At 37.9% G+C, this 23,677-nt stretch overlaps 1 long non-coding RNA gene across 5 annotated transcripts; it reads right to left on the bottom strand.

The window, feature by feature from the left end:
• Nucleotides 1-807: 807 nt before the first annotated feature.
• On the bottom strand, nucleotides 808-23,020 carry LOC111930001 (uncharacterized). Of its 5 annotated transcripts, none has more exons than XR_015288593.1 (6): nucleotides 22,783-23,020; nucleotides 22,102-22,225; nucleotides 19,520-19,647; nucleotides 16,089-16,187; nucleotides 5,977-6,059; nucleotides 808-2,885 (listed from the first exon to the last, which is right to left on the bottom strand). It is a non-coding gene; the product is annotated as an uncharacterized LOC111930001 (long non-coding RNA). The 5 variants fall into 5 exon arrangements; XR_015288590.1 differs by lacking the exon at nucleotides 22,783-23,020 and adding an exon at nucleotides 17,396-17,574 and having other exon boundaries at nucleotides 22,102-22,556; XR_015288591.1 differs by lacking the exon at nucleotides 22,783-23,020 and having other exon boundaries at nucleotides 16,089-16,184; nucleotides 22,102-22,497.
• Between the last annotated feature and the right edge of the window lie 657 nt (nucleotides 23,021-23,677).

Below are 23,677 nucleotides of genomic sequence, written 5' to 3'. Positions count from 1 at the left end.
TTTCCTAAATAGTGTGTAGGATTGATGCATTTCCAAGTATTACAACGTGAATAATCAAATTAGCATCAAAATAATATGCAGAATTAATAAACTTAGAAAAGTATGAACACATCTGCAATTTTTGTTTTGTTTTTAAGCAAATTCAAACATGCATATTTTTTAAAGGATAATATTTTTTGGAAAGTGTCTTCAACGTTGCATTTACTAAATAAAGGAACTCCAGTAGGAGTACATAAGGAATGCCTACTATTTTCATTCACAACTGCTCATTCTTATTTATTAGTTGTTCTTAGTTTCACCAAAAACTGTTTTTTCCACACTGCAAAATAAATCAAATAACTGGTACATGTTGAAAAAATAATAATAAAAAAGAGTTGTAAAGACATAAATTAATCTACATCTCTGATTATCTTTGTAGAGTACCTCCACATAGAAATTTTGTCCAGGACAGCTCATCGTAATCCAGGGGCAAAAGCAAAGATCAAGGAAGAGGAACTATGGAAGTCATCACTGCTGCCAAAGTGTCTGCATCTGTTTCACAAAACTGAGCCTCAGAATCTATACCCTTGTGCTGTTTTCACCATGTTGTGATGACCTCCAGAGGTCTAGTCCAGCCTGAATGATTTCAGAGCTCTCTTTCCTGCGACCTTTTAAATATCTTTAAAACAGACTGGCAGTGCAAACAATAGAAGGGATTCTTCTGAACCTCACCTAAAAGCTTGTATATGTAACAAAACAAAACAGGTTCAAGGAAATAAAAAAGTATAATCACAGCATCAAAAAGATAGGACAACACAGTGGGGAAAATGAAATTTGAAGTGCTTTATTTTGAAAAAAAGTCTATCTCCATGTAAAAAGTAGGTCCACTTTTGGGCCCATCTCCTCCTGCTACACCATGGCAATTACTTCTTCAAGTCTGGGAAGGCTGTCTATCTTAATCTATAGAAGCCCAAAGAACACAATTATTTCAAGAAAATTGCCTTTCTAATTTAGAGTTCAGTCACATGTCTGGTTAAATGAATCATAAAACCATAGAATTTTACTCTTCTTTTTCCATTCACAAGCTTTATTTATCCCAGAACGCAACTGTGCACAATATCTATATTTAGTGACAACTTCAGCAGTATTTAAGTTCCTAGAAGGAGTTACTTCAGGAAAAAATTGTGGAAGCTTATATTTAATAAGCAAGAACATAAATAAAATAGTAAAAAATAATGAGAACTGTAGAAGATACCTAAATGAGCCACTACATTGTGAAAAGTCTTATTCAAAATTAAAATTGCTTCATATGTTGTCAGTTTATTTTTGAAACAAACACCACAGTCTATGTCAGCATATACATGAAAAAAAATACAAAAGAACACAGTCAGATATTTAATGTGCAGCAGAGAAGCTGAAAGCTGATCAAAATTTCACACAGAGACAATAAGCTAACAAAATTCTAGAATACAGAAAAGCTTTAAAGTAATATGTCTACCTGAAAATGTATCAATAATATGAACCAAATATGAGATTATGATTTTGAATGTCACATAAATTTCCATCACAATCTCTTGTCAAATTTAAAGGACGAAAAGTGACTTGATTCATTGCTATTTCCAGCTTTTGAATTGTGTCAATACGAAATAATTTTTTTAAAAGCCATGCAAGTGATATCCAAAGAAACAGAAGATACTCAAAAACATGTGATGTCTTAGACACCAATATAGCTAACTGAAACAGTCAAAACTAAAATTACAGCAGCTGTTACTTTAAAATTGTGATTCAAAGCTCTGTGATCTCAACTGTTTTGTGAAACACACCATGGAGGGGGACTTCAACACACTCTTGTTAATGAATAATGGAGGCTACACTAAGCAGAGAGGAATTCCCTTAAAACTAAAATCAGAGAACATGACCCAGCACACTTAGTATTACATAGACACTTTGAATTTATATAACCTCATTTTTAATTTTCTTTGTAGAACACCAGAAAACTAGCACAAAACCTTTTAAATAAAAATATTTATGTAATTCAGTTACAAATGTAACAAAAGATTACAGTGACTAAAGCAAATAGCTGCATTTCTTCATCTGGCTTCTTTGTGTATAATCAAATTTGCAAGTTCATCCGCACAATCAATCAATTTTTCTTGAAATTGCATAGGCTTTTCAGCCTACCAAGCAAAGAAAAATATTTTTGAAATCATACATCACAACAGCATGACAATGAATAGTCTTCACAGAAATATGAATATGTAGTACATTGTAATTAATTTCTTTTAAAATAGTTCTGCCAAGGACACATTAGAGCATTTAGCTAGTTCATATGAGTTTTTAAAACAATTTCTCTTTTTCTAAAAACTTATCTCCATTCATCTTTCTGTGTGTAAAAGCATGCACTTTCAACTTGAATAATAGATTTGAATTATGTAGTATTTGTGTTAAATACAACCAAATGCATGTTATCTTTTCAGGTGCAAATCTTGCAAGTAACTTTCTCTTGTAAGATCATTGAACACACATTGATGAGCATTGTTGCAACAATAGCACCCATATATTACCAAAATACTGAGCTGCTCAAAATATTTAATACTGTCTAAAAAATATCATCACAGCATCCCAGTACTGTTAAATGAAACTGTTTTTTTGTCGAATAGTACTATATAATTTAGAAGTAATAATTAATCTTACCATATTCTTTAATATTATAAAAATAACCATCAATGACACTGCACTGTGTATTGTTTATACATAATTTGGCATATTTAGATTAGCAACCAACAGATTAATTGATGTTGCAGAGTATACTCTTCAAACTACCTACAAACATTGTCATTAATGTCTTATTTGCCTTGCTTTCTGACAGTAAGACCGGCTCCTCTCCATGTACCAAGCCTTGCAACCTGAAAGATAAAATGAAGCCTCCATAATCCAAGGGGACAACATCAGTGACCTGATACATCACTTAGACACAAAAAAGTTTATGGAGACAGATGGGATCACCCAAAAGTACTGAGGGAACTGTTGGAAGTGCTCACCAGACAGCTTGTAACCATTTACCAGCACTCCTGGCTAACCAGGGAGATCCCAGCTGACTGAAAGGCAGTAAATGTTACGCTCATGTACAGGAGGGGACTGAAGGAGGATCCAGGGAACTACAGGCCTGTCAGCCTCGGTGCCCAGAAAGGTCATGGAGAAAATCATCTTAATGCACTTTCAACTTGAATAATAGATTGTTGTCATCACGTGGCACATACAACCAGGGGATCAAGCTTAGCCAGCATGGGTTTGTGAAAGGCAGGTCCTGTTTGACTCACCTAATCTCCTGTGACAATATGTCCTGTTTGGTGTGAGGTAAAGGCAGTCGATGTTGTGTTCCTGGACTTTAGTCAAGATTTTTATACCATTTCCCACAGCATTCTCATGGAGAAACTGTCTGCTCATGGTTTGGACAGATGCATTTTTCACTGGATAAAAACTGGCTTGATGGCCAAGCCCAGAGAGTGGTGGTGTTACACCCACCTGCACCGGTGCTGTTTGCCTGGGCTCACTATTGGTGTCAGGCCTGTTAAATATCTTTATTGATGATCTTGATGAGGGGATGGGGTGCACTGCCTGAGGGTAGGAAGGTTCTAGAGAGAGATCTGGACAGGCTGGATCAACGGGCCAAGATCAGTTGTATGAGTTTCCATAAAGCAAATGATCTCAGATTTCAGTCACCACTCTTGCCCTTGTGTCACAATAACCCCAGGCAGTGCTAGTGGATTGGGCCAGAGTAGCTAGAAAGCTGCCCAGTGGAAAAGGGCCTGGAGGTGCCAGTCAACAGTGGCTAGACATGATCCAGTGTGTGCCCAGGTGGCCAAGAAGGCCAGTGGCACCTGGCCTGTATCAGCGTGGCCAGCAGGACCAGGGCAGAGATTGTCCCCCTGTGCGGGACACTGGTAAGGCCACACCTCAAGTCCTGTGTCCAGTTCTGAGCCCCTCACTGCAAGAAAGACATTGAGGGGCTGGAATGTGTCCAGAGAAGAACAGCAAAACTCATGAACCATCTGGAGCACAGGTCTTGTGAGGAGTGGCTGAGGGAGCTGGGGTTGATTAGACTGGGGATAAGGGACTGAGGAAACCTTACCACTCTCTACAACTACCTGAAAGGAGGTTGGAGTGACTTGGGAGTCAGTCTCTTCTCCCAGGTAACAAGCATGAGGACAAAAGGAAACAGCATCAGGTCACACCAGGGGAGGTTTAGATTGGATATGAGGAAAAAGTCTTCACAGATAGGTTTGTCAATCTTTGGAACAGCCCAGGGAAGGGACATTCCTGGAGGCATTTGAAAGAAGTGTAAAGGTGGCATTCAGGGACATGGCTTAGTGAAGCACTTGGCAGTGTTAGGTTAATGGTCATAGAGGTTTTTCCAAAACAGAATGTTCTATGATTAATATTAATTATAAGAAACATTATAATCAAGTACAGATGGCAAATGAGATTTCTGAAATATTTTACTTCTGGTAAAGTGCTGGAAACATTTCTGACCTGTAAACAGACAAATGTTGTAAGGAAAATTTCAAAATTCTTTTTTTTATCTAATTAAGAAGATTTTTTTTTAAGTAATATAATTTAATTTTCATCCATTTTCTTCAACAGAACTGTAACCCATTTAACAGGAGTAATTTTGCTACCACAAAAGCTGCTAGGAAATATTAATCCTTCTCTGTAGAAGAAAGCCTGCCAGCTGAAACTGCTCAGGTGGCTTAGGGCTATACTGCATGTCCACTGTAGCCCCATGTCAGAATGGAGTGCCAGGACTGATGGGGAATATCTGTCACCTCCCTGTGACTCGATACTTCATCTCACTCCCAGAGCTTCACTGTCCCTCACTCTTCAGAATAAACTGTGTGTATCTTTGGATCTTGGCTGACCGGGAAAGTTGGTTGCTAATGCTCTGGAATTCTAGGCACATGCCTACCTCTCTCCATGCCTTTTTCCACTCAGCTTGAAGAGACACTGAGCCAAGCTACAGTCAGTGCAAGGAGCTAAAAAAGAAACTGAAACAAGGCCCTTAGACATTCAGATGTTTTATCATTTTAACTAGACCTCTGCTTTATGATGACTAGACCTTGAAATAACAAACTCACAGATACTGGGCCATCAAAAAGCATTACATGTGTGTCTGTCTCATCTTCTTTTCATTCTGATTTTTTATCTTCTCAACACCTGCATCTGTGTTCCCATGTAGCTTTTCCAACCTTGTCCATCTAATTTGTTTAAGCTTAGGCCAAAACTATCTGGTACCTCTGCACAAAACACTGCCCAGTAGAAACATATCCTATTCTTGGTTGTCTTTCTCATTTTATCATTGTGAATGTAATAAATAGTGTTATTTGTTTCACGGCAAGTGTAAATAAAAAATTTAAGGCAAAGTAATCTTTTACATCAAAGCTGCAGAAGGAATTAAGTTAAGGTTTTATTTTAGTTTCTGGTTATAGCTTTGGAATACTAGAATGCTAAAAATTTACAACACATGAGAAAAGATATTATTCCATCTTGCCAACAAATGTGTCCTACTGTCTATAAACACTTGATATATGTTGTCTACTGAAAAATCTAAGCTTTATAGAATTGGTATACTAATGACAGTTTTTGTCATTTGAAATATCACAAAACTAAAAAGGATATTGAGCATTAAACTATTTTCTAGGAAGGCATACACTTGTTAAATGTAGATTAGGATTCTATTTATACATTGTTCCATGTATAATCTTCTTTCCAATCTCATAAAGAAAAGCCTAACCCAACATCTGACCGAATGAACCTTAATTTGTTTTTCCCTCTAACCTTAAGCTGCAAGACCAGTATGAAGACCTGTTTTATAGAAAATCTTTTTTTAAAGAGCAGGTGGTAAAGAAACAGCTTGCAGACCTCTGCGTGCTATGAAGTATCAAGACCCTAAGCATGGGAAAAACAATACCATCTCACAATAGTACCAAACCTGCTTACCTGCTTCACCTGCTTATTATATGTTAACAGCTCATCTTTAGGCCAAGATTTATTTTCTGCTGCTTGAGATTCTTTCTAAACTTCTGAGAGAAAGAGAAAAAAAACTGGTGTAAAAGATGAATGTAAAACTACTTTTAAAAACATTTTTGTCCTCCCTGACAGGCAATTCAATACAGTATTTATTATCTGAAATTATTCTTTCAAAAGCTACAAGATACCTAGAACATTGTATCAATTTTATCTTAAGTTAAATATTTCCTCAATATTTCCTCAGCTAATTAGATTTCCAAAAATAAACATATTAATAGGAAAAGGACCTACAATGATTAACACTAAATAATAACATTTATAGAATTTCTTATCAAATGTCTGGTCTGTTTCTCCTACAGACTGCACTGGTAAGAACAACAGCTAAATATAAGAAGAAACATATATCAGAAATTTATATCAACAGATGTATGATCCTTTAAAGCAAATAAATCAGTAATGCCTCTAAACATTAAGCAATTCCCCAAACATATCTAAGTTCAAATATTTGAATTTTGAAAACAGTTTGAATGACAAGCATAGAATGATGGGCACTAATACATATGAATATAGATGGATGTCTTATGATTCCATTTCCCTAATCAGCATGCTGCTTAATAAAAACCAAATTCTTTATATCCAGTAGCTGGAAAATCAAACCCCATATGAAAAGGAAAGAACAAGGGACCAAAAAAAAGAGAGAAAAATAGGGGTATACTTGTGATTTATGAAGTACCAAAATGCTTCCAAGGAGTGTTGAATTTCCTTTCCAGTTTTATCAGTTTAAAATATGAACTACCTATCTTAACAACTCACAAGCAAATAGAAGCACTATAAACTTATTATATTTTAACATTCCTAGATAATTCAGAATGTCACCAAGCTTACTTGGTGAAAACTTGTCAGGACTTGAGGTCCATTTTTTATTTCCTCATGTTCTGTTGGTGCTGATTATACAAGCAAGAGAATAGTGTCAAACAAGAATGTTAAAATAAAATTATATTACTGCCTTACACAAAAAAACAACATCAAAAGAACATATGTGTGTAAATTAAATTTTGAGCCTTCATTATACAAATTAGTTTGAAATAATCAAGTGCATTCAGAGACGAATGATCTTAGGCTCATCTTTTGCAAACATTTCCATACATGTTTAACACTTTACTACAAATGACTCCTCCATGGAACTGCTCATAGTTGAGAAGTTTACAAGCTGGGTGCAATTCTCAGTTAATGATTTTCTGCAGAGGAGAAAATTATAATTCCTGCACTAGCAGGTAAGCAATTACAAAATTTAAAGTTGTTTTTAGTTCACAGACATACTATTCTTGGTCACCAAAGCAGTAGTTCAATAATTCCCCTTTTTAGATAAAAAAAAAAAAAAAACCAAAAAAAAAAAGGCAGGACTAAAAGGCAGCAGCAGCTCTCAGCACAGGTGATAGTTTTAAAGACAGTGTGTGTTCTGAGCTCCTGGTTAGCACACACGGACTTTACCCGTTGTGCCACACACTGCCTTGAGGAGCACGGTGCTAAAGATAGCAGCAACAAACAAGAATCACATCTAAACCACGTTTCATTTAAGAGTACTGCTCTTTAAAACTGCTACTGAAATGTTAAATATTTCTGGGGAAAGAATGCAAGAATGAAGTAAAGCTACCAGTTGAACTTGTATTAGAAGCAGTCTGTCACATCATAGTTTACTGACACTATAAATGTCCACTTGCTTCTTAATCTAAGAATCTTTTACACAGTAGAATTTTTATTCCACTGAGTGCACTGTCCTCCCAGCAAATTAAAAATACTGTTTTTCAAGGCCTAGGCTTTTTTGCAGAACTTTAGTACCATGAAAGAAGAATGGTTTGCACTGTAAAATTTTTTCTTGTATATTAGAAAATGAGAAGGAAAAATGGAGTCTGTAGGCTAAGAAAAAGTGATAGAAACATATAATAACCACAAAATTGTAAACTAGAAAACTATGTTGTACATATTGGTGCCTTACTTTTAACCAAAGCCTTAGTAATTTATCCCTTTGACAGAAAAGACAGGTTAAGAAAAAAACAATTCATATTACTTATTTTTTTCTTCACCATAAGAACAACACACTAAAACAGAGGAGTGGAGTAACAATTGAGACTAAAAGGAGATTCAGCATTATCTTCTCAAGCTGTACCAACCAACCTTCCTCTTCTTTGCAATTCATGCATGTTTTCAAGCATGGTGATTACAAAAGACTATTAATTATTACAGTCAATCTAAGCCAACTGTGATTCTTTCCCTATGCAATTTATCCAATTCATGGAATCAAAGAGAAATTTTCACAAAGCCCTTCACTCAACCTGGCTGGATCAACTTATGTTTCTAAAGTCTTGCATAATATGCAAATTTTACATATTAATTTTCCTGCTCTGTCAAAACCAACAGAATTATATGAGCAAATATTATCTTAATTTCATTTTAGACACCTGCACATGGTATGTGATTGCTTTTCTATGTTGGGTGTGGTGTTTTCTCTTTTGTCCATTCACCCTGGTTGAATCACAGGCACAACACTATTGTGTTATTTTAATAAAATTATGTGTACTGTCAATATACATACTATGGGCCATGTGTTTGCATTAACAAAAACAAGGCCAAAGAGGTGTGATATGAACTTTAGGAGATAAAAGAACTGTGGCAACTCTTAATTCCTGTGGGAATCTGTTCTTGAGTGTTCTGCCCATCATTGAGGAAGATGCTTCCTGCACTGGAATTTTAACCTAAAAAGTGATGAAACTTCTGTTGTGCCTTTTTTTAAAAAAAAAAAAAAAAAAAAAAATCATCTTTATTAGACATAGCATTCCTCCCAGAGGTGTAGAAAAGTATTTAGGTACCCCAGCACGTTGATAACTCATTATAAACCATTGTAACATTTTCAGTCATTTTGCTGTTTGTGGTACCCTTTGTGGTTGAAAAGTCTTTCATGAAGTTTATGAACCCTTACATAAAGAAAACTAAGGATTTATTATTGTTGTTTTTTGGATTTGGGGTTTGTTTTGTTTTTAATGATTACCTATAAATATATCTTACTAAAATATTTTTATCTGGTAATTCTTTGATTCCTCATTTGATTCCTCACATGCTATTAAAAGAAAATAATTTTCCTCTCTGTTTTGAATTAAAAAGTGCAGAAACAACCCTGATAAATGGTGAAACAAAGTCATTCTAGATGTCTGAGTATACAAATATATTTTAACATGGTGAATTTATGCAAGTTTATACACAAACATGGATAATGACCTTTTGACAAAACTTGAAACTCTGGAAGACTACAATCTACCTGATTAAAATAAATTTGTTTTCATATTATAATAGCAGTTTACTGCCCTAATAAGGATTAGTCTCCATTTTTGTTAGACTCTAGTGTAAAAAGGTACTCTCTGCTCCATAAAGTCTGTAGTATCTTTAAGACAACTATGAATTATGTAGGTCTAATGATGATAAGGAATTGTAAAATGATTGTTCATAAAATGTAACGAACTGAACTGGTTACTTTGAGAAAACAAGCAGATAGATTTCAGAAGTCCACAACCATAAACCAGATACCCAAGATTTGTTCCTAATTGTTTCATAAAATTTTATGAAAATAAAATATCTTTTTTTCTAAAAAAAAAAAAAAAAAAAAAAAAAAAGTAAAATTAGTTAACTGTTCTGGGAAAAAAATAAAAATCTCTGGACATCCAGGAGTGGTAGAGCCTACCCCTGAAGAGTAAGAAGCTCCCTTCACCAAGTGGCAGAAAGTGCCATAGCCTTTGCCCTGATTAACCATGCTGATTGTACTCAACACTGCGTGCCTCCTGAATTTATAATGCATTGCAAACTCATAATAAAAAGAATCATGGTCTTGATTTAGGTACTTTTTAACAAATGCTAAGACTGTGAGAAAATAATTCAACAGGTTACCTGTAAGCAAAAAATAAGAAAACCAATAGGAAGAGTTAGGGGTTTCACCACTTGAATAGAACTAAGAGAAATAAATTGAAGTATTTTGTTCATTTCCATGATGTTTACAATACATGTGATAGCACTGAAAGTGAAAAACAAAAAAAAGGAACATTTTCAGCAAGCCTCCTAAAGATACTGTTTTATTATATATCAGTATATCTGCAACATAATTGTCATGTCAGCTGAAATATAAAGAACATATAGACCAAATAATAAGCAAGATACTGTAATGTTACAAGGAAACACCTGTTTGTATTTATTTACAAAACAAGTACAAGTCTATATCTTCTTGAATTTTTCTCCATCAAACCACTTTTGTGGGTATTAATGCATTACAGAGAAAGTTACAAGGCCTCATTACTGAGATTAACTGAAAAGAGCTAGAGATGTTTTAAAAAAAAATAAAGTATATTTTATGATGTCTTGCTGCTAGTACAGTGGACTCTATAACATGCTTAATAGTAGCATTCAGATTTGATGTTATTTTTAGTGAACAAAAATGTTCATTTACTGACCACCCTCAAGAGCTCATCTGAGTAACTAACTAAAGAGGAGCTGCAAGTTTTTCACCAAGAAAGTGCATTTCTGAGACAAATATAAACACCTTCCTATGGATACTAATCCAAATATATACTTAGTATCTCAATATACCTCAGAGTTAGCAATAAGCCTCAAGGCAAAAAAAATACTCCAGACATTGGAAATTACATTATTCTTATAATAGAAATTCTATGTTTTCTCAGAAAACATGATAGGAAACATAACTGATGGCAAATTTCCCTCCGAGGACACAGGGCTAAGTAATGATGTCCCACTGAGTTGGAATTTTATATCCAGATAATGCTATTTCAGTGCAGGGTGAAATCCAGCACTCAGCCACCTCAGCAACACCACAAGGTGTCAATACTAACCAGTCATCAATGCAAGATAGATAATAAGATAGAGAACATAATTTTCTTTTTATTTTTTTTTTTTGTAAGAGATGAAAAAACACATTTAATTCTGAGAGTAGGTTTTCATTTTAGCAGTTCCATTATTTTCTTTCTTCATTTAAAATAATACATTTCTTACTTTATTAGAGAATGTAATCTATGAAGCTCAGTGTAAAGTAAATAATCTATGCATAATAACAATAACAATAACAATAATAATAAAGAATTGCTAAAGTCTTCAACCTAATTATAAGGTCAATTCAGTTCAAAAGACACCTGCTACAAAGGCCTTTGAATTCAAATAAAAGGTAATCAGCAAGGGTCTCATTCATCCTCACTAATGCCATATGTTTGTACCTAAAAAAACAACAAAAAACTGGAACAGAAAGCCTTTATTAGGTTCAAATTTTAATTTTATTTTTAACCTAAATTGCTCAAATATTAGAAATAAAGAACTAAATATCACATTATTCCAAGTCAGTTTCTCAAAGCTCAGAGCCCAGCAGTTAACACTACAAGCAACAAAAATCAGGATTTCATGTATCAGGACTTGGCAGAGGTCAAGCTTTCAAAATCTTACCTAGAACATAAGACAAATGTATTTAAAAAGTAAGAAAACCACACAACTCTTCACACATTACCAATCAGTACTAATTATTTCTGGTAAGTTTAACAACAGTTTTCCAGGTCTAATAATTCTTTAACCCTCTTCACATCTGTCTGAAGAATCTGTGTAATCAACTGACAAATTCCAACCAAACTCACAAATTATTATGTCCCTAAAATACAAGTCAAGCAATGAAGAGGCATCATCCTAATGCTGCCTCACTGAGAAAAGTCTTCTCTGATTTCAATGCCAATTGAAATACACCATAAAATATACAGAAAGTGGAGACACTGCAAATGCCTCAACGACACAAAATAGATCTCAGAAGAAAATCAAATCAGAGGACATAAATCTACTGAAAATGCAGTTTGATACTACTGGTGCTCATGGACTTTCACATTTAAATCAACTTAGTTCAGGTGGGCTTTTTCCTCCTCTAGTTTTTGTACTAAATCAAGAAGAGTCAATCTGACATTTAGGGAATGTAAAGTTCTGTATGTTTTAGATGTCTTGGAACTGAAACAAAACTATCACCCTTGCCTAGAGAGGACAAGAAAGCCATCTGATACTAAGTCAGTCGTTTAGTTAACAAATAAATTGGCAAACTTCTGGTGAAAATCTAGGAAAGTTTTCTCTAGCATCTACCTGATGCCTAAGATTACTGAAAGAACTCTCTTACAGCAGCTTACATGATTTACATAACTATGACAATAAAAAATTGTCTTTTGAAGACTTCACAAGCTAAACAATAATTAAAAGAAGCAATACTTCCAATGATATTCCAAACGCATATAATGCACTTTTTTGTCTGTCATACTGGTATATGTCAGCTTAAAAAGGGAAAGGAGAATAAAGAAAAATACGTTTTAGTGTATTAGCAGTATAATAAAAATGACACTACAAAAGATGTAATGTTTCAATGTATTTTGATATTGGCTCATTTTCATTTTTAAGGGACATTAAACATCTAGCAGAAAGAGTGAAGAATATTCTATGATACATTAATGTCTTTATCCATTTGTTTTGTCTGGCTTCTGTGTTGTAACACATTGTAGGAGCTGGAAAAAAAATACACAACTCTTATAAAAGTAATATTTACCCAAGAGAAAAATATTGCTCTTGTTCTGGTTCATCTAGTTCCATTTTACGTTGTATTTCTGGCCAAGAACACTCTCCAGGAGTTCTTTGATCATCTGGACTGAGGGAGATGGAGAAGTAGACTGCAGGGAAGCAATTATTTCATCAATAGACCTTGCAACCACTTTCACAGGCAGCACTGGGTTGGAAGTAGACTCTTCAGATTTGCTCTGCTGGAAGTTCTTCTGGTATATTTTTGAAATGTCTGGTCTAGTTACATCCCTTTCCTCTTCCAACTCTTCTTGAGCAGACCTCACACTTGGCTGTTTACTTCCTTTTCCCAAAATTCTTCCCAATTCAACATCTAAATCTAATTGCTTTGGTTTTGAAATCACTCTGTGTTTCTTCTTACAGCTGTCCGTAGTTATCCCTAGTTATTTTTGCTTTTCTTGAAATGCTTTTTACTTATATCAGAATCCAAAGAGCTAAATTCAATGCTATCTTTAATGACTGTACCTGTTTCTTGAGTTTTATCTCTTTTTACATTCTGAAGATCCATCTGTAGCATACACACTCAATCCTTAATTTTACTCACTTTTGTCTTTTCTGATGAGATATGGGAGCTATTAACATGGAAATAAAACCCAAATTTGATTTCTAGGGTGGTGCTGGGTGTTTGACCATTACAATTTTTTTAGTGGTACCTGCAAATTATGCTATTACTGGCAGAGTTACAACTGTACTTTCATGAATAAAGTTGCATTTTTTTCTGTTGATTTTTCCAGAGCAATTTCCCTGATTTTTTGTCAACAGTGTTTTTTTCTATAGATTTATTTCTTCTTCACATCACCATGAGTCAGGAGTTTGTTTTTTCATGTCTCTTGCTTCAGAAGACACTCTTACTTTCTGTGAACTTCAGAACACCCAATGAATTAATTAGGAATATTTTTATTTATATTCATGACAGGCTCATGTGGACTCTTCGACCTCTGGAGAGGATAATGTTCTTAACTTACGCAATTGATCTGGTGTTAAATCTTCCAATAAGGGCTAAATGCTCATGTTTCTGAGAGCAGTAACTATTGCTTGTTTGATCTTCAGACTGTCCCACTGAGATTCCTTGCGTATAGTCTCATGTTCCTTAATTATATTCAGTGCTTCCACATAATTCAGTCCTGAGTACCGATGTTTTCTAACAATTTTCCCTTACTGTATGCAGTCTGTAATCTCAAGCAGAAATGAGGATTCGTGTTTTACACGCAAACAAAGGTGCCAGTTTGCAAGGGCTCTATTTTGCCAAGGGTCCCATTGGTGTTAACCAGACTTTTCTGAACAGGCCTTATGAAACACCAGCAATGGCTATCTGTATCACCAGGAAACATCAGGAAACAACTGAATCATTTCTAATTTTGGGAGTACAAGTTATAAGGAAACCTCAAACAGAAAAAAAAGAAAATGGGAAAGAATAAAGCTCAACACTTTCTCAAAGAAACCACAAAGAGATTTCCACCTAAAAACAAACAAACAAACCAACAAACAATAAAACCAGTGACCACTGCACCCGTCCAAGTCCCAGTCCTGCCTGTCCCTCAGGGCCTCCTCTCTGGTGGCCTGGCAGGCCAAGAATGCACTCCCAATCGGGAGAAGAGCAGGCAGTGCCTGCTGCCACCCCTACCCAGCGCTCTGTCCCAGCAGGAATGGCCTGCCAACACGCTGCACTGAGACATCGGGGCCTGAAGTATTTTCTGAGTGGGTCACTGGTGAGACATTCCTCTCCTAAGTGAGCTGAAACACATCAGCTTCATCTGGGGATGTCATTAGAAACCTTTTTCTTCCAGCTCACCTGCGGGATCCTGAAAGGCCCAGGATGGGCAACAGGTTTGTACCTTTTTAGCCTCATTTCTCCCCTGTGTATAGCAACCCTTGCTCTGCTGTCAGCCATGGGCTCTTTTAAAGCTTTGCCCTGAAAACCAAACATATGAATGGCACTTCTGGGAACTTGGGCACCATGCACTCCAGTCACTTCCTGGATGCAATTGTAGACACAGTTTTCTTACCAAAGTAATTTTTGTTATTGTCAGTCTTGCAGACGAAAGCCCCAGCCAGCTGTGTGTGGTTCATTCACCATCGTCAATAGAGTTTCTGTTATTGGGATTTTATTTTCAGCAGTTGTGTGCAACAGGAGAGACTCCATCTAGGAGTCCATAAACCAAACAACTTGGCAGTATTAAATGAGCAAAATGTCTGAAATCAGTTCTCTGAGAGGAATCCAGGCCCCATGTCTAGCAGTTTTACTAGCCAACCCTTCAGAGAACAGAGATGTCAAATATATTTAAGAGCTGTCTGGTGAAAGTTAAATTTTAACAGTAGTTCTTTTCACATGAGAAGTATGAGCTACAAGTGGACCAAAAAAAAAAGAAAAAAAAAAGAAAAAAAATAGTGTTTCAGTGTCCAAAAAATACAGGGAAGATAACACATGCCAAAAATCATCAAACTTCAGGAAAGAAATAAAAAAATTACTTATAAATTAAAGAAAATGTGGAAAGTCGAACTGAATCTATCAAGATGGTCATAACCATGGCACAAACCTCCAAGGTCACATTGTCCAGGTTCCCAAGGAGGCTGATGGTCTAGAACACATGCAAAGCAAAGCAGATTATAGTAATAAGGGGGGGAAAAGTGTGGTTTAATATGAATGTAAAGTGCTGGAATTTAAATGAATCTCTGGATTGTAAGAGTTCACAGAATTATGCTTGTAATCCACTTAAGTCTCTTATGGTGAGTAAAAATAAAGCCCTTTTTTTAAACTTTTTCCACTTTGGAATCTCCAACACCCATGTGATAACAAGGAACTGTAGGGACTAACGGCAGATATTGGATTCAAATATGGCATTAAATTGATTGAAAATCTCCACTGGTCTAACAATCAAATATCTCCTATTATCTTCTCTCTTTGTAGCATTTAGCTATACTTTTGTAGGTTTTTTTTTCTCCTGCCTAATGGTATTCCTGGAGTTCAAGGGGTAGCCAGTGTCCTTCTTGCAAAGAATGCAATTTATTCTATGATAGATGGCTTACTTTTAGTTTGATAATGCAACTGAAAACCTTTTAAAGATGAAAATGTCATTAGCCAGTCATTACATGCCAATTAATAGCGAATTTTCTCTTCTGATAGCAAGATAACTGATTAAAGCCCTCTAATACGCCCTAGAAAGCCTCTCTGTTTGGTGTCTAATTTGCTTCTCTCTCTCTAGCAAGAATCCCAGAGTAGCTGGAGAAGCAGTAGGTAGAATATCAAATAGGTGTTCTGTGTTGAAGGATTCCTGTTAGCAGTCCAGGCCATTAAAGCAGTTCAGAACGGGAATGAAGTGTTCGATTGCCACATTGAAGATGAATCCTATTAGCAGTTTAATGCAGATGTAAGCCTAGAGAACAGATTCATTTCAAACTAGTTAAACAGTAAGTAAAGCTTCAATGATTTCGTTTACCTAGAACAGTTCCTCTCTGCAGGAGTCACAGTGGGATGTGGAAGAAAAAGCCCTGCATGTGAAGAGGTATTTGCATCAGGAAGTTCCAGTAAGAACCTGCTGAATGACAAGAAGGATTTGCATTAAAAAAAAAACCTTAGGAGGAAGGAAAAAAACCTTAGACACAAGTTTCCTCTTTAGGTTAATAGTGGTGTTAAGATGGCAAATGAGTATGCGGTGTTATCTTACTGTATCTGTCAGCTCTGCCTGCAGAGGAGCAGGGCCTGGTTCCCGGGGAATGCAGTTAGCTTGTGAGAAAGGTTCAAGCCTTGGTTCATAAACATGTCCTGTGTTAACAGTCTCTGTCTTGTAAGCAAAGCAACACCCAAGGGGATCTGATGTCAAGTTAAGTCCCAAATGCTGTATTTTTTCCCCCTACTAAGCCACATATGATGCTTAGCAGCTATTTCTGGAGAAATTGTTGCTAATATATCCTCTAGATCCTTCAGCTTGAGCTCCAAAGATGACAGCTGCAGAGATTCTCATCTCTGATACACAGGAAAACAGGGAAAGCTTTTTCCCCCTTTCCCCAGGTATTATTATTATCATCCCTTAATGATGCCAGCGGTGCTTGAAGCCTGAGGGTGGGGGTTTTCATTAACATTAAGTATTCAGTTAAACAGGTTAAGCCCTATCTCTGAAGATTGCAAAGTCCAAAATTTAATCAGTAGATGAATCTTTATAGTTAGCAAACGGATCTAGATTTGGAAAACCTTCTGCAAGTTCAGTCCCTGGGTACACATTATTATTTTTTATAATTAGACCTCACCAGATCACTAAGCTTTCTAATGTCACATAAAATGTGTTATCTAAGTTATTAGTCTATTAATGTTATAAGGAAGGTTTTTTTCTTCTTAGGAAGAAAAGCAATCATTAAAAAATTGTTCAGTTGCTTGGAGAAATTAAAAAATGCAACTCCTCATCTCTGAAACAGTCTGAGCCCACATCATCTAGGAAGTCCCACTCCCAGTGCACATCATTTCCATGATTCAAGCACATGATGGAGCGAGATGTACATAGTTCCCCACAGACACCAGGAGGCAATTGGAGTTTATCATGCTTCCAATAGCCACCTTCATCTAAGCAACCAGAAATCAGGACAGCATGGTGCACATGAAATACCTACAGCCTGCTATGGGCTCTCAAGAAAATACTACAGAGACTCCTTGGAAAGATGCGTAGTTACTGTTTAAAGGAAGAAGGAAAGCACAACTACTTTGCTAGCTCCATGGCTCACACCTAGTCTGACACTAAGTGCTAAGCCTCACCTTGGTATCCTTTTCCAGCTTGGTGTGAAAATCTTTGCACATATCATAGTCCAGAGGCTCCCCAGCCCTGCTGGGGGGTTGTACATTCTCCCTTCTGCTGTGCTACAGCCAAAGCACTAATCTAGTCTGCCTCAGAACGGCAGTACACCTGATCAAAACTATTCCCTGGTGCAATAGTTCTAGAAAGGATAAGAGCATATTTACAAATACTTTCTTACCATGATGTCCACGTATCATTATTCCATTTTAGAAATCAGAACAAAGAGAGACTGAATGACTGTCTAAAGTCCCCTAGTAGAACCAGTGGCAAATTCATAACTGAATCTGTGCTTTTGCCTGATAAAAAATAGAAATTCAGAGGTATGTATCCTCAGGCTACTGTTTCCTTTCCAGGGCATCAACATCTTTAACATTTCTGCCAGGTACATATATATATATATATATATATATATATATATATAAAATGGCCATAAATAATCAGATTAAATGGATTAATTATAAGCTAAAATACTGAACTGTGAATTATGGGCATTGGGAATATACCACAAAAAGTTCCCTGAAAGCTACACTGTGGGGACAGTAATCTATAGCAGAAGAGTAGAGTAAACGGCAGAGGGGTTATCTCTTAAATCAGACAGTGTCAATACTGAAAAGACTTTTTGTTAGTTGCATCTAGCTGAGCTGAAGGAAATACTTTTTTTTTTTTCCCAGTGATCAATCTATATTGAATCCCTTGTGCAGTAAGCAGCCATGGAAAGGTTTTGTGGAATTAGTATTATAAATCACACATTCAATCCCTTTGTGAGTGTTGAAAGCATTGTCATTCTTCTAATCACTATATCCTATCTTTGATCCATAACAAATATGCACACCCAGCTCTACTAATCTCCATTATGATTGTAAGATATCTGTATTTGCCAGTGCCATGACAGCAGAAATAGTTAATATTTTCTTCCTCTTTGGGCTTTGTCTTTTTTTTTTTCCTCTCCCCATTTAAGAACATTCCTATTTAATAATATAATATAATGTAATGTAATGTAATGTAATGTAATATAATATAATGTAATGTAACGTAATGTAATGTAATGTAATATAATATAATATAATATAATATAATATAATATAATATAATGTAATATTCAAAATAGATATAAATGAAAAGCTGAAAACAAGGTGAAGCTCTTTTATTTTAAAACATATTTATAATAAGAAGACCAATACAATGAGAAAATCACTTGGTCATTTTGAGTGATAAGGATTCACAGATTAATTTTCAGTATAACATGACTAATATTTCCACATATATGCCATTTTATTATATAGCCCAAGAGAAATTACATGAGTCACTTTTGGAAGTCTATCACACATGGCTGTTATTAAAGGCACAAGGTCAGAGACATTTCTGGCTTTGAATAAGGCTGTAAGGAATAAACAGAGAAATTACAGCTAAACACCTGACAAAGTCTTTTCTGGGATTGGGCCTTTGCTTGCTTTAGTTTTGATTATATTTGATCACATCAAAGATGTATCATATCTCTACTCTCTGCTGTCTTTCAGTTAATACGCCAGGTTTCCAGTTGGCCATTCCAGTCCAGCTCTTTGTTCTCCTGACAACAGCTTGATAGTGAATACTTAGATGCAGTGTTCGTAGACCCCAGGTTTCACAGCTGAAGACTCAGCTCTGGTGGACATCCCACTTAATCACAAGAAAAACTTCACATCACAGCAACAAAAAGAAATGGCCCTCAAAGGGCAGGGAAAGTTGTCTGTAGAGGTTGAAGTTACTGCTACCTCTAAGGATAATAGAAAAGATTTAAAGGATTTCTGGGAATGGATGTATTTTGGGCCAAATATTCACAGATCCTGAAAAGGAGAAAATGGTTTGTTCAATGGGTAATGGCAAAGTCAACTGATGAGTTATGAAAGTGTTTGGATGGAAGAGAGGAATTTTTCTCTTTAGGAGGAACTGAAGGAAAGTTCAGATGTTGGATTCCCTCTCAATCATCCCACCTTAACACATAAAAAGGAGTAAACCTAAAACTACATGCACAGCAGAAATACTTAGGCATCTGCCTTATTGGCTAGAAAGGGATGGAGAAGGAATGAATTAAATTTGATTCTTACCTTGTCTCATCTGTAGCTGCACAGAGAACTGAACCCAGGTGATGGAAGCCATGTGGTGATCTAAATAATTTTCATGATGTCAGTCTCTTTAAACTACTCAACAGTTTTCAAATTCACTCTTGAAGTACCTGAAGCAGTAGCAGAAGCTTAGACCAGCTGCTGGAATGATGAACCACTCTTCAAAATACTGAACAGCTTCTTCCCCTGAGAAGTCCTAACATTTTACTAAATCCAGACCTTCTACTTTCCCATAGGCCAGGGTTGACTATCCTATTTTTTAGACCTTGTGATTTTAGGGTGTTCCCAGGTGATACTCACATTCTCACATTTTAGTGTAAAACTATAAACTCCATTAGGGTCTCTGGTCATCCTTTTCCAGGGCAAGCATAATTTTTGCTATACACAGGTTAGTTTTGTCCTGCAATGGAGTAAATGGCCAGTGCTTCTGCATATCTGTGGAAATGCTGCCACACACCCAACAATTGCTCACTGCCCATGTTAATACAGCTCAAGAAAATGAGCAGTGAATGCAGCTTGAATTAATTTATGCTCTAGGAACTGCAAGTTGGATAACAGTGTGGAACTGCTCCCTGGGGAGGAGTTTAAATAAGCCAGTCTATTTTGAACATTTGATTCTTCAGAGCTGTCAGCCAAGGAAGACATCCAGAACAGATACTGGTATCTCCCAATGCTTTTCTGCAGAACTGCTCTAGAAACAGAGACAGTGGAATGAATAGTTTTTGCAGGTAAAGGAGAAGATAGCAAACAATTTGAAAATATGTTGATACACACAAAAAAAAGGTAGCATTCCTTCACTCTCCATCACTCAAAATTAAAGGTATCAAACCATGTCTACTTTCTGCATAGGAAAGTCAGTTTGCAAAGGAACTGGAGTAGTATATCAAGATGAATATTACAAAGAGCTGATTAGCTCTGAATCTATTGTCCAATATATAGATACTGTTTTTTATCAGTAAAGCAGATATTCTCAAAGATAACTCACTGCAGGTTTTGGAGAAACAAGACTCCTGGAGAGTAGAAATACCTTTGATTCAAGCAGCAGATATTGTTGGGGCAGGGGAGGCAGATTTTGGTCCATTAAGTAACTGGGGAAACTTTAACAAAGAAATAATTCTAGAATTCATACACAGATGCACCTCCTGTCAAGCGTTATTTCGTATACCAGTTTATTTAGATTACCTGCACTCACTGCCTTAGTTTGCTTTCTTTGCTTCCTGCAAAAATCTGTATATACCCTGAAACACCATTTTTGGAACTTGGATGAGATTCTACAAAGTGGGTGCTATCTAAATACTTGTGTTTATCTCTGCATAATCATATCCCATCTCTTCTGGTACTGTTTCTTCCATGCCATAGTACTGTGGCTACTTCAAAACAAAACACCCTTTAAAAAACAAAATTAACCAAGCAAGATTTTCAAAAAATATATCCAGTAATTGAACAAGAACAGAAACACTGATTGAAATACATGACAGAAGCATTTACATTTATGTTTCAGTATGTCATAACATAAATAAAACAAACTATAACTGAAATAAATACCTACATGGCTGCTCTTGAATAAAATTATAAGTATCAAGTTCATTTATTCCTACATAAAGTAAAACACACTTGGTCAATCACATGCTGAAGTGTGGGCATCCTGCCAGCTGGAGTTCTGAAAACAGCATACATACATCTAACCATATTAGCAAAACTAAACTTGTTGTTTATTATGGGTAATGATTTACCTAGTTAAAAACTCTTTTGTTACACTATAGAAAAAAAAACCAAAACAGCACAAAACAGACGTTTCCTCATTCTCATAACTAAAACCATCGGATATCAGCATTCATAATTTTTCATTTCGTTATTTGTTCCTCTTTCTCATTTAACTGATCAGATACATGAGTATTTTCAGATGGTGGGATATTATTTGTTATGTTGTTCAAGTCTTATGATATCAGCTCTGCAGGATGCCTAGAAAATGAAATGTAATGAATTACAGGGAAAGTAAAATAAAATAAAATAAAATAAAATAAAATAAAATAAAATAAAATAAAATAAAATAAAATAAAATAAAATAAAATAAAATAAAATAAAATAAAATAAAATAAAATAAAATAAAATAAAATAAAATAAAATAAAATAAAATAAAATAAAAATCCTGCAACTGAACATCACGGTTGTAACAAGCTACACAGCGTCTCCAGGGCCTGGCAGAAAGGAGCACGGCCCTGAGTGTGACCCCGCAGGGTGAGAGCCCGCAGGCCCGGTGCCCCCGGGAGCGCTGCCCGCGGCCCCGAGGGCGCGGCCGTGGCAGGACTGGGCCTCGGAGGGGCCGCGCTCCCGGGCAGCGGGTGGCACTGCCCGGGTCCCGGCTCCCGGACCCCCGGTGGCGGCGGCTGAGGGCGCTGGAAACCCGCGGTCGAGGGCAGGCAGGGCCCGGCCTAGACGGGTGCGGCGCCCGGCCCTCGCTGCCGAGGATGGTGCTGCGGAGAGGGCACGTCTGGGCCGCCCGGGAGAAGCAGAGCACGGCTCCTGGCGAGGAAGAGGTGCTGTAGGAAAAGGGGGTGCCCTACCTTGGGCCGGTCGGAGGAAGGAGGCCACTTTTCCGTCACGGTCGAAGACTGGAAGAGTACTGTCACTCAGCAAAAGCTCAGAAGCAGATGTTGAGGCGTTGCAGTGCCCTCATCAGCCTGGGCCCTGTTCCCGAGGGAGAGGAGGGTGAAATGCCATCTTCTCTCCCCTGAGCTCCGGGGGCAGGGGTGCGGGAGCGACCGCCCCGACGGGGGCTCCTCCGGGCGTGTCTGAGGGGACCCCCACAGGCTCTTCTAAATGAGAACTCAGCCACAGGGGCACAGAACCGGGGCGGCTGTGCCTGTGTCAGGGGCGCCGGGAGGGAGGGAAAACAGCCCCCCGATCGGACTCCTTCTCTGTGGGCTCCCCCCAGAAGGAGAGGCGCTACCGGCACTCAGCGACCCCTGCTCCCGGAGCACCCAGGATCCCTCCCCGTCCAAAGCACCCGGCTCTGGGCACAGGCGGTTACTGATTGCCCGCTTGAACAGGGAAAGATTTCAGGTTGGAAACAGACGGGAATAGAGATTTCTCATCTTGGGGAGAATGTGGGGGAGGCTGATGAGGTCCCACGGTGTTTTCGGCGCCCCGCTGCACAGACTTGGGCCAGTGTGGAAAGCCGGGTATGAGGGACCCTCTGCAGAAGACAGATCCGGGCTGCACGGTATAGAGCAGGGAATGCATACCGATGCGGAGATAACCTCACAGCTCCTCCCGAGCTAAACGCCTGGCCTGCGCGGGCACTGCCGAGAGAATCTCGTCCAAAAGACCATGATATTTCGGGTAAAATCGAGTAAAACCCTGCAAGGCAAACCGAAGGGCCGGCAGATGCTGCTGCTGCCGCAGGCGGAAACTTAGACCGGAACGAACTGAAGCAGCGCTCCGCGTTAGAATGAAAGCCCCCGCCGCTTGCCTCGGCCGCGCGGGCCACGCGTGGGACGGAGCCTGCGGGCGGCGCTCCCGGGCGGCGCTGGGCGACGGGCGCCAAGGAGCTCCGCTGCCGTGGGCAGCGCCGTGCCGGGACCAGCTCCGCTCCCCGAGGCGCTGCGGGAAGCCCCTTCCCAAGGCCGAGGCCACTCGGCCCGGCCAGACAGCGCCGAGATTCCCAAAACCCAGACCCTTGCGGAGTGGCCTTTGCGGGGCCCAGCTCTTCCTAACAGCGCTGGTAACACGGTGTCCCATGGAAGTCCTGCCCCCGCTCCACACAGACATATTTCCGTAGTATTTAGGTCAGGTTTTAAGTTTGCACCCTTGGCAGAGCGCACTGGAGGAGCCAAGACCCTGATCCCATCTTGCCGGATAAAGCAGAGATCCCCTCAGCCTGCACTTTCTCCAGGTTGCACTAACAGCTCGCCCTGGAAAACATTTTAAATCAAAAAAGAAAAAAAAAAAAAGAAACAAACGACAAGAACAAAAATTAAGTATACAGAAACTGTTGCTACTCGAACCACAGCTGGGGAAAGGCGCTGTGTAATTTGGGCCAGTGCTACTGACCTGACTCCTGAAAAACCCATCAGCTAGGCGCGACTGGAGAGCTCCTGGCTACTACACAGCGTCCCGCATCCTAGGAGAGTGCTTCTC

Source organism: Cyanistes caeruleus, chromosome 6 (assembly GCF_971803275.1).
Source record: "Cyanistes caeruleus chromosome 6, bCyaCae1.hap1.1, whole genome shotgun sequence".
In the NCBI taxonomy this organism is placed as follows: Eukaryota; Metazoa; Chordata; class Aves; order Passeriformes; family Paridae; genus Cyanistes; species Cyanistes caeruleus.
Note: the sequence above shows the minus strand (reverse complement) of the source record. Positions and strands in the feature narration are given on the sequence as shown.